Raw genomic sequence first — 12,977 nt, forward strand, 5'->3', positions numbered from 1 at the left:
AGATTTATGACCAGATGACTGCTAATATTTTAAAACTTGTTTAACAACGTACTGCCCTTTCATTTTCAGAAAAAGTCAACGAATTTCTTAACTTACTTTGATATTTAAATAATAAGAAACGGGATTTATAACCATTTCGAGCCATGTAGACACGAACGGAACAGCAGTGTTAAAAGATAAATCTCCGCCCTCTGATGCAATCTTTAGTAATGTGATTGGCAAGTGACAGTGCAGGTATTGATATTTAACGACTAGTGTTGAGCTTCAGCAGTATTTCCTCTACGTCCTGAAATATTTGAACTGTGGAGAAGACAGGGAGCGCTAATGAGATGAGTATTATTACTCTCTTACTCCAATCTCAGTACGATAACACGTGTTGACAACGACGACCAGCTTTCCTGAAATGCATCGAGGACGTATTACACAGCTCTTTTGGGAATTTGCTTCTGCTGTGTTCTGTCAAAGATTTGTTTTGTTGAAGTGTTAGTTCAATGTTAACAGCAGTATGGGCCTGTGTACTGAAGAATAGATGGCTGTTGGTCTCTATAATTTCATTGCGGATGTATACACCGGTAAGCTCGTTTCTGCTTGTATCGTCTGAAGAACTTTATTTACAAGTTTCTTTCCACTGTCGATGAGACATGCTATGATGGAGTTGCGCCCACTCACAAAGGTGGGTAATATGCTTTTCGTGTACGTTATCTGTAGAGAAGCAAACAGAATCGGGCAAAGCACCCGCGTAAAAACATCCTTTTTCTAAAAGGATTCCAGCTGCGAAAGCCTGTAACATACAGTCACCAAAACGTATATCACAAAAGAAAAGGTAATGGAACAAACGTGCAATAAAAAGCTAAGGCATATCTGTACCATCGCTGAGGGGCGATTTAGACAGCGTCGTAGTGCCGTTCTCCCACTGTACTCAGGAACCAGTGCGCGGCTTGTATGTTGTCCATCTCTTCTTCAGCAGGGTTAGCTATACAGCTGCGTCTCAGTGTTAACGTTGAACTACCATTAACAGAGGAGTACTGAATGCAAGCTTGAGGGTGAAGAGTTTAGCGGGCATTATTGTTGTCAACAGCAGAAAGAGAGTATTTGAAATCCAGATCCCCACGCGTCCAGTCGGCACTTTCACTGTTCTGCAAACACATGTAGTGTAAGACAGACGAGAAAAGAAATCAGACGGAATGCAATTGCTCTAAGAGTATAATCAGATACAGGAGAGCACCCGTCCTTCCTACCAAAATGTACAAGGTATATTACTGAAACAGCTGAGAAACTTTGTCAGTGGCTTTCGATTTCGCCTTGTATTATGTGGCACACCCGGTGTCTCTTAGGCGATATCCTGTATAGAGCTCTCTTGTCAACCAGTCTGGCTATTAGGTGACTGGGTTCAGTGAATGTTTTGTAGTATGCAGGAGGTATTTAGGACTGCAAGACGACGCTAAGAAACTGCCTACCTACCACAGTTTTCGTCTTTATACGATTTAACAATATCTATGGAAGAGAAACAGCTTTCGATACAGTAGAAGAAGACGAGGGTGGTAAACGGAGGATGCCGCACCAATGCTAAATCCTTTGCATATGATAGAACTGCTACTATTTCTGGGTCAAAGTACTAGGAACAATAGTGTGAAGGGTAATGAACACTACGCAGCTTTTAATTTTCAACAACATCATAAATCACCCATTACTGCTCGTTTGCTTGGTACCGAACAAAATGTAGGCGCTACTGGAACAACTCAAATCAAAACTGGATATTCTTAAATATCCAGAGCTTTTCATGCAAAAAAAAAAAACACATCACAAGCTTAATGAAAAGAGGTACTTACGTCCACAGGAAATCTCAGTGAGGTATTGTGCGTTAAAGGTACTGTTGCATGTTTTCTTTCCTTGTATCTTCTGAAAGTAGCTCATCGCCAATTTTTACAAAAGTATTTACGTAACGATCTAGCTCAATTATCGTAGTATGTCGCCTTTCTTCGTGAATAGCTCTAGCTGTGGATAGGACCTCTGTTGCTTCACATTGCCGGCCGCGGTGGTCTCGCGGTTCTAGGCGCGCAGTCCGGAACCGCGCGACTGCTACGGTCGCAGGTTCGAATCCAGCCTCGGGCATGGATTTGTGTGATGTCCTTAGGTTAGTTAGGTTTACGTAGTTCTAAGTTCTAGGGGACTGATGACCACAGCTGTTAAGTCCCATAGTGCTCAGAGCCATATTGCTTCACATTTTTAAGAGTACAGATGCGTATAATAAGAGTAATGAGTAGTGTAAATCCAAGAACATCATGTCGAAACCCATTCAGAGAACTGAGCATATTAACCACAGCTTCTCAGTATATTTATTCCTTAATGAAGTTTGTTGTAAATAATACATCTCTTTTTCCAACTAACTGCTTAGTACACAGAATCAATACTAGGAATAAGAACATTAAATACAAAGATTTAAAATCACTTACTCTTGCCCAGATAGGAGTCCAGTATTCAACAACGCATATTTTCAATAAGCTACCAGCAAACGTTAAGAGTTTAGTTTCAGACAAGGCTCAATTTAAACATAATTTTAAACAATTTTTGGTGGCCAACTCCTTCTATTCCATCCATGAGTTTCTCAACAAGTGCAGTAGACCATTTTAATGCAAATTTATTATACTTTAATTTTTGACAATACTTGGTTGTAACAGCCAAGTAATTACCTACTGCGTGAATGATGGATTTACGGAAAGCAGATGTAAGTCTTAAATTTGTAATTAGTGGAAGTATATTTTTAAGTCTTGTACATAATCTGACTGTTCTTAACTGAAGATCACTGAAATGAATAATTTACTTTAATTTTTGACAATAGTTGGCTGTAATAGCCAAGAAATTAGCAAATGTCCGAATGATGGATTTAATGAAAGCCGATGTAAGTATTAAACCTGTAAATATTAGAAGTTTAAATTTAATTCATGTACGTTTATTGACTGAGGATCATTAAAATTAATGAAACTCAAGGTTTTCTAATTGCATTTTTGTAATGTGTTTATCTGACATATTCCACACCCAATAGGATTCCCTCTTTTATGGGTCTATGGAATGAATAATTAATCTAATCTAATCTAATATTAATTAATAAGATTGCCGTAAGACGGAAGAAATTGCCTTCGAAGATCTACCAACTATCGTTGTTCCATAGCAAGTCATTCACTCCTTGTTGATATTCCCCAGACATCGGACTTCGTTCCTTACAGCGGGTGTTTCGCCGCCTAGTAAAGAACTCATGGATAAAAATGTGACAAAGTATAGGCCAAAAAAAAGTCGCTATAATCTGACATTGCATCCATTTAGAAGTGGGAACGTAGAGAAGAGGTAGCATCATAAGAATTATCCTAAACTACCATACAGAGTGATTCAGGCGCTGCGCGAGTAATGGACTTGCTGAAGGACAAGAAAACGGATGTTCACGCAAACCATCAGACCAGTTCCTAGGGAGGGAATGCTTAGAAATAGATTAAGATGGAACATAGTTGGATGTAAGGTCCGCCAGTAACATGAATCACTGTACTGAAAGAAGCTAGCCATGGGTCAGGAATACGATGACAATAACACGGGTCGGGCAATGAAAGCTACCACCTGTTATGAGTTGATTTGCAGCGCCAGTACAGGGCTATTACAAATGATTGAAGCGATTTCACAGCTCTACTATAACTTTATTATTTGAGATATTTTCACAATGCTTTGCACACGCATACAAAAACTCAAAAAGTTTTTTTAGGCATTCACAAATGTTCGATATGTGCCCCTTTAGTGATTCGGCAGACATCAAGCCGATAAACAAGTTCCTCCCACACTCGGCGCAGCATGTCCCCATCAATGAGTTCGAAAGCATCGTTGATGCGAGCTCACAGTTCTGGCACGTTTCTTGGTAGAGGAGGTTTAAACACTGAATCTTTCACATAACCCCACACAAAGAAATCGCATGGGGTTAAGTCGGGAGAGCGTTGAGGCCATGACATGAACTGCTGATCATGATCTCCACCATGACCGATCCATCGATTTTCCAATATCCTGTTTAAGAAATGCGGAACATCATGATGGAAGTGCGGTGGAGCACCATCCTGTTGAAAGATGAAGTCGGCGCTGTCGGTCTCCAGTTGTGGCATGAGCCAATTTTCCACCATGTCCAGATATACGTGTTCAACCGTTTCTTCGCTCACTGCAGGCCGACCCGTTGATTTCCCCTTACAGAGGCATCCAGAAGCTTTAAACTGCGCATACAATCGCCAAATGGAGTTAGCAGTTGGTGGACCTTTGTTGAACTTTGTCCTGAAGTGTCGTTGCACTGTTATGACTGACTGATGTGAGTGCATTTCAAGCACCACATACGCTTTCTCGGCTCCTGTCGCCATTTTGTCTCACTGCGCTCTCGAGCGCTCTGGCGGCAGAAACCTGAAGTGCGGCTTCAGCCGAACAAAACTTTATGAGTTTTTTTTCTACGTGTCTGTAGTGTGTCGTGACCGTATGTCAATGAACGGAGCTACAGTGAATTTATGAAATCGCTTCAATCAATTGTAATAGCCCTGTATATCGCGGTGCAAACGTGGCGAAAGCACAGTCTCAACCATCGCAGGCATGCTTCCAAGCTCTTGTACATCTCGCGGTGCTTGCGGATGGGGAACACAAGGCAGCTCCTGGGGCAATGGAAGAATGCTCATACCACGAAAAGGCGGTTACTTGGGCACGACTAATCTCGAAATCACACCTACTTGAGCAACTGCAACCGACTGGCAACGGTGAGCTGTTCTTTGGGCTTCATAAAGACTCGTTACACGAAGTACAGAGCACCTCCGTGGTACACGACAAGTAACTACTTTACAGTAGCGGCCAGAAAATTACCCTTTGTTTCTCTGAGATGGTTATCTATAGAGAGTGTAACTGTTTCAGCTGAATATTTTTGATAAAATGGCTTTTTAGTGTCAGTTTTGAGATGCATTACTGTAAGTAAACAACCTAGACAATTTCCACCATGAATTACAAGTTGTAACGTTCTTTACAAATTATTTGTGTTTTGTTTGCCAATGAATATGCAATGTGCAATGCTTGTCTTACGCAAATTTACTGTGTGATGTGTTGTGCAAATGACTTAATCTGCAAAACCAATATGCAGTTTTCATAATGAAATCAATCCCTCTGAAATTTATCCAGTCTCGTGAGCAGCGAGTTCTAGGGCCCTGTGACCCATATCTCTAGCTATGCGCATTTCAAACAGAGGGAAGGGTTGATAATAAGTGTTGTGTACACAGTTTCGCGTAGTCAGTGCGTACACAACTTTCCCACTAGAGCGCGCCCCGCTAAGCACAACAGCGCAGGGGCAGCCCTCGTCCGTCTCCACACTACGAGATGGCACTGCCTTAGAGACGGACCAAATTCTGCTTCCGCCGATCCGCGTATTAATATGTAACGCAGCCAATGAGATTGCTGCTAACGTAGAATCTTTTCTCCTCGTGGATCACACTCGCGCAGTCATAGCTGAATGCACGAGGTATTATAACGAGTGTACAGACCTCTGATTAGTCAGTCTGGATTAGTCTGTGCCAGTCTGCATTCGTCTGTACCAGTCTGCATTTGTCTGCACCAGTCTGTACCAGTCTGCATTTGTCTGTACCAGTCTATAGTCAAGTTTCAGTCTGCGCCTAAGAAGATTATCATATTCCTGTACATAGCCATGAAGATAAATGTATAGACATTTTGTCAAGTATCAGAATATGTGAGAATAAGATTAACGTACCAAGACCAAAGGAACTTCAGATTGTCAATTGTAAATAGTATCCAGAATCAAGTTATGTAAGGTTTATGCTTGTTACTATTTTAATAAATGTGTGTGAAAATTAATCAAGTTCTGTTTAAAGTTGGTTACCGTCATCTGCTACTCTAAATGTGCAAGTGGCATTTCTATCGCCTGACCTAATGGCAGAAGATAAATACGCCATGATAAGACCATATTGCTGACACTCGCCTACTGCATTAGAGCGACAAGTCAAATAATCTGGTAGTGTGTGTACCGAAGGTCTTACAGTACGCACACCACAATAAGGCAGTCCACTATCTGTGAAGAAAGTGATTAAAAGTCAATCGTCATTCTTTTTAAGTCAAGAACTGCTATGGCCAAAGCAAAGAAAAATGTGATTGTGGAATATGCAAGCATAAGGACAGGAGTGCTAAATGTAGCATAGCTTACTGATAGGTAAATTTAAGATATAACAGTAAATCATTAGATAAATATGCAAAGATGAGGGTGAATTGCTGAAATAGTAGAACATGGAAATGTGATGATTAACTTGAGAAAGAAAAGGCAGTCCTAACATAAGAAGCAGTGCCATTTGCCATCTCATAAAGAGTGGTGAGAATTTTTTTTTAGGTGCAAAGCTTCTGTGACAGTCTACCACAAACACCTCCAATCATGTGGCGTATGGTAAGACAGATTTTCCTAGAAAGGACACAACATCCACCAAATTAATTTTAAAATAATAGAATACTATTCAGAATAACCACCAATTATATTCCTCATTATTGGAGTGCATCACAGGGCATGAACACTCACTAAACATCGCATTTCTTCATAATTCCACAAAGAATTGGTACAGCACAGGGCATGAATACTTATTAAATGCACTACTCTTACACGTAACACAAAAGTTAGAGAAAAATGTATCTTTAATTGTAAATCTTTATAGGCAAACTGCCTAATTTACCTAGTTCACCAAGAAGAAGATGCTTATGAAGGCCTGCCAGGATACAGTGTGAGAAGTGCCAATGGTGTTTACAACTCCATGTAAGTTGCTTATGTTGTGCTTTCTATGTAATGCATTTCCTGCAGACATTTACAGGTGGAACATTTCACACTTTCACATACTTCTAGTTATGAGCATAATGGCTCGCTTTGATAAAATGAGACTTCGATATAATAGTTCTGAAACATATACAAAATAGATGTGTATATGCAATGGACATCAATTATGGGGTAAATTTATTTCTTAATCTACATAGGTGAATCCAAGTAAACTAGACATCAGCAAGTTAAAGAGATACTCAGCAAAACAGAGCACAAGACTTGGCATAAATGAAACATGGAAACATTATAAAATACAAAGAGTGACTAACCTTACAAAATATTTAATAATAAATCATCAGGCAATAGCGTAAATGTCAGTAGTAATACTACTACTAATATAGGATGTGCAATAATGGCAAAGTGGAGTAGCATCACCTAATAAAATTCTGAATAATCAAGGAATCATGTAAACAGATTACCAATAGAATTTTTATAAGCATAGGAAGTGTGTCAAGTAAAAGTCTAATGTATTTTATGGGTATGTGGACTCGCATGTAGAATTAAAGTAAGTGTAAGTTACCAATTTTGAGGATACAGACATTAGTAAGCTAACATGCTTTGCATACTTTCACTCTCGGATGTCATAAAGAATAATATTTTGGGGTAACTCAACATTTTGACATAAAGTATTCAATGCCCAAAGGAAAGTGGTTAGAATAATGTGTGGGGTTCATAGTCGCACATCTTGTGGACATTTTTTTAAAAAGATTGGGAATTCTTACAACAGCCACACAGTACGTTTACTCACTAATGAAATCTGTTCTCAGCAACATGGACCAGTTTAAAAACAACAGTGACATTCACGATTATAATACCAGAAAAAAGAAAGACTTACACTACCATTTACTCAATGTATCTTTGCCACAGAAAGGGGTAAAATGTGCTGCTATAAAAAGTTTCGACAAATTACCAGATGACATAAAACGTCTGTTAGACAGCAGTAACAGCTTCAAAGATAAATTGAAATCATATCTCCTTGACAACTCCTTCTATACCATAAACGAATTCTTGAATAGGAATAAATAAATCTATAAATATAGTATATGCATTTCGTACTGTTTAAGGGAATGGGGTAAAAAATAGAAATATTAATCTTTAACCCTGTATTTTAATAGTGAAACACCGAAATCTGGAGAATGCGGACTTTCATTGGTAAATGTCAACATTCACATAGTTGCTTTGTATATCTCAGAAATATTTGCTAAATACCCTTATTTCTGTCTCACACTGGTAAATGTTGAAATTCACCATCCACTAATGGTGAATGTTGAACGTGTTTCAGATTTATATTTTCTTCTCCATATTTCAGCCGCTATAAAACGTCACAAGGGTGACGTAACTTTTTCACATTCTTTCTGAAAGGAATGCAAAGAATTTAAAATGCATAGTACGTACATTCTACATGAGAAAAGAAAATAATACTTATGAAAAAATACTTACTTATGTGATTCAAATCTTATTTATTGCAACAACTTAAACTATTGTGGCACTCTCAATTCCACAAGACTCCCTTGCTTTTACAACTGCATTTATTTGTGGAACACTTCCTTTTGCAATGACAGCGTGTGTAGCCTTGTCCCCCGCTTCTCGAATTAGCTGCACTTGCTTCTCTCAGCGACATTTCTTGAAAACAAATCTTATTTATGGAAACTAACTTTTCTTTAAAAATTACGAACCGATTACGTGTGTAAAGCTGCTTGAGTGTACCATTTTTATTTGCCAGTTTATTGAATTCGGAGTCTTGTATTCCAACAACCACTGCTAACACATCTCGGCTATGTGTACGAACACAGTCGACATCAGGGATTTGTATTCGTACATTATCACCAATTGCAGCAGGAGGAAATTGTTTTTGTGAGGTTCGTAACATCTTTGTTGCTTGCAGCAGAAGGTTTTCTTTCGTGGCCGCTCTTTTAGTAGAAATCAATTCGTGTTTTACAGACAGAATTTGATGTGAAGACGTTGTAGGTTGTACGTCCTCTTCAATATTTTCCTTTGGAATATGACTTTCGGTATGTCCACCGTTCAAATTTAATTTTTTTTTATAAGCATTAAGAGTTTCTTCAAGATGTCCTTCGGTTTCAGAAGTACTGGCAATGCTATGCCTCTTTTTCCTTTAACGCCAAACATAGCTTCATGAGGAATTTGGCGTATTCCTTCGTGGTATGTGGTGCTCTTGGCAAATTGAACAAAGGATAAACCATCTCACCATTTATTTGTATCGTTATCGTTCATCCATGCAGTTAGCATATTCTTTATATCCAGATGGGCCCTTTCAACTAAGCCTTGTGTTTGTCTTTGACGAGGTTTTCCACGAACTATTTTAACATCTTTCCACATAGCGCATATTTTGGATATGACTTGATTACTAAATTGTCTACCATTATCTGATTGCAATATGGCTGGTGCACCAAATGTTGAAAACATTGAAAGAAATGAAGCGCTGTTTCTTCAGCTCTTTTAGTTTGCAAAGGTCGTAGCTGGACAAACTTAGTTAAATGATCTTGATACACCATTATGAACTTACATTAGCCATCTCTGTTTGACTGAAGATCTATCAGATCAACTTGACATCTTGAGTTTAATTCAGAACTAACCATTGGCTTCACAACAATACCTTTCTTAGGTGCACTGTGTTTCATTTGACACTGTTTGCATAAATTTAAATATAACATCACAACTCCATATGTAAAACTTTGAACTCTTTAAGCATACGTGTTCTTCCTCCGTGGCCTATTCTGATGTGAGTTTCATACAGTATACTGTACAATTCTTCATTGGTAACATAATACTGTATGTTCGTTTCCCCTGGTTTTAATGGTACAATTTACTTCCCTTCATCATTAATTTTTAAAACATCAAAACGTTTTAATCGTCTGTAATCCAAAGTTGTGTTGCATATAATTTTACAGAAACCACGTCAGAAAGTATTTTAGAATACTTTTCTTGACATAAATAAAAACAATTGTCTTGTCGTTTACCCGCAGTTAATGCATTTAACTTTTCATGAAACAGATCACAATTTACTACAGTATCCACTTAGCATAAATTATGGTATCGGAAAAAATTAAGAAAACGTTTCTCGCGTTATCAAATCTTGCATTAGACTGGCAAAGCTGATTGACTCCGAGATGGAAAAAGGATCTGGCAAGAGAGAGCCAGTCGCTTGTTTTTTGACTCTTCTGTTTTGGACCTCCACCAGATCATATATGTGATTGTCGACACACATCGGAGTGGGTCCGAATGTACAACAATGTAATGAAATATTCGATCTTTCATCGAAGTATTTGGTATGTGTTGATATTCACCGGTGAAAGTCGACATTCTCCAATTTACGTCATTCACATAAAAAAATCTTGTTTCATATGTACATTTCTTGTGCACTTGATATGTTCTACATCATAACGGCTACCGCTCCGTGCGATTGATCAATGGAACAAGCAACTAACTAACTAACTGTACTTGTAATGCAAAAAACGAATTCTGCAAGACAAATGCCAAGTATCGTATTTCCTGTAAAGTAGCAAAAGAATTTATACAAATCCGAAAGGCGGAAAATAAATAGTTGTGGTCTGTTATCCTCAAAATTCAATTTGCTACGTGAAATTAACAAAAAGGAAAAGTTTTTCTACAAAGTACTTAACGTTGCTGATGTAATGACTGCCTCGCGATATTATCGACGTAAATCAATAGGAACTACATTGGGATGCGGAAGGTTACGTATCCTAAGAGGTCCACAATATAAAATTTCAAATTTACTGAAGCGACGCTTTCCTCTATATGATAGGTAGTGAATGTGTACCAACACTTTTTGTCCTATGCGAAATTTATGGAGATTACTCACCTGTTTTTGCTAACGTTTGCGGCGCTGTGCTGCACGCTTTAAATAGTTCAGTTGGATGTCTGTAATTTCATGGTGGCGTAATCTTCTTGTTGTAGGAAAAGAAACAATTTCTATAATTTTGTTAGGTGGATCTAAGTTTTTCAACACAAGTTACGGCGAAAGTATGGTAGAGTCTTTTGGTATGGAATTGATGACGTCCTGAACATCTTAAATGTACTTGTTCCAATCAATATACTTTTGTGACAATAGAGTTGACAAAGTTTTCCAATCTCTTGATGTTCTGTGATGGGTTGGAAGAAGTATGGTATCTTACAAATTTGTTCCAGTTGCTTTACCTTTGAGTTAGAGTATCACTTTATTTTATAAAAACTGTATAATGCTGCGTCCACAGGCCTACAACTAAATTCTCACAGCTGGCCACTAGCCTTACATTCTAACTGTAACAGAGTGCAACGACAACTGCTCCTGCGCGCCCTTACTTACAATCGATTCTGACACTCAGGCAACATCTTTGTTCGGTGGTGTCAAAAATTCAATCTCTTCTACATATGACAATCGTTCCAGGTTATTTTTCATGAATTATATAACAAAATCGAGCTACACGTACAACTGGACCCGTCACAAAGTGAAGCACATTTTCGCATGTGCGCTGTAGTTGTAAAGTTTGTTTTGCGTAGCACTCATCTGAGACATAGAACAACATAACCTGACTTCTGTGTAACTGTTATACCAAGCAATGCTGAAACTCTCCCAGGGCAATTTGGAAACCCTTATGAAGAAATAAAAACCAAAACTCACAGCGTCCACTCACTTCTATTAACAAATTGTATGATAATCATTGTTGTTGTTGTTGTGGTCTTCAGTCCTGAGACTGGTTTGATGCAGCTCTCCATGCTACTCTATCCTGTGCAAGCTTCTTCATCTCCCAGTATCTACTGCAACCTACATCCTTCTGAATCTGCTTAGTGTATTCATCTCTTGGTCTCCCTCTACGATTTTTACCCTCCACACTGCCCTCCAATGCTAAATTTGTGATCCCTTGATGCCTCAAAACATGTCCTACCAACCGATCCCTTCGTCTAGTTAAGTTGTGCCACAAACTTCTCTTCTCCCCAATCCTATTCAATACCTCCTCATTAGTTACGTGATCTACCCCACCTTATCTTCAGCATTCTTCTGTAGCACCACATTTCGAAAGCTTCTATTCTCTTCTTGTCCAAACTAGTTATCGTCCATGTTTCACTTCCATACATGGCTACACTCCATACAAATACTTTCAGAAACGACTTCCTGACACTTAAATCTATACTCGATGTTAACAAATTCCTCTTCTTGAGAAACGCTTTCCTTGCCATTGCCAGTCTAAATTTTATATCCTCTCTACTTCGACCATCATCGGTTATTTTACTCCCTAAATAGCAAAACTCCTTTACTACTTTAAGTATCTCATTTCCTAAACTAATTCCCTCAGCATCACCCGACTTAATTTGACTACATTTCATTATCCTCGTTTTGCTTTTGTTGATGTTCATTTTATATCCTCCTTTCAAGACACTGTCCATTCCGTTCAACTGCTCTTCCAAGTCCTTTGCTGTCTCTGACAGAATTACAATGTCATCGGCGAACCTCAAAGTTTTTACTTCTTCTCCATGAATTTTAATACCTACTCCGAATTTTTCTTTTGTTTCCTTTACTGCTTGCTCAATATACAGATTGAATAACATCGGGGAGAGGCTACAACCCTGTCTTACTCCTTTCCCAACCACTGCTTCCCTTTCATGCCCCTCGACTCTTATAACTGCCATCTGGTTTCTGTACAAACTGTAAATAGCCTTTCGCTCCCTGTATCTTACCCCTGCCACGTTCAGAATTTGAAAGAGAGTATTCCAGTTAACATTGTCAAAAGCTTTCTCTAAGTCTACAAATGCTAGAAACGTAGGTTTGCCTTTTCTTAATCTTTCTTCTAAGATAAGTCGTAAGGTCAGTATTGCCTCACGTGTTCCAACATTTCTACGGAATCCAAACTGATCTTCCCCGAGGTCGGCTTCTACCAGTTTTTCCATTCCTCTGTAAAGAATTCGCGTTAGTATTTTGCAGCTGTGACTCATTAAACTGATAGTTCGGTAATTTTCACGTCTGTCAACACCTGCTTTCTTTGGGATTGGAATTATTATATTCTTCTTGAAGTCTGAGGGTATTTCGCCTGTCTCATACATCGTGCTCACCAGATGGTAGAGTTTTGTCATGAGTGGCTCTCCCGAGGCCATC

This window comes from Schistocerca cancellata, chromosome 6 (assembly GCF_023864275.1).
Source record: "Schistocerca cancellata isolate TAMUIC-IGC-003103 chromosome 6, iqSchCanc2.1, whole genome shotgun sequence".
NCBI classification, from domain to species: domain Eukaryota; kingdom Metazoa; phylum Arthropoda; class Insecta; order Orthoptera; family Acrididae; genus Schistocerca; species Schistocerca cancellata.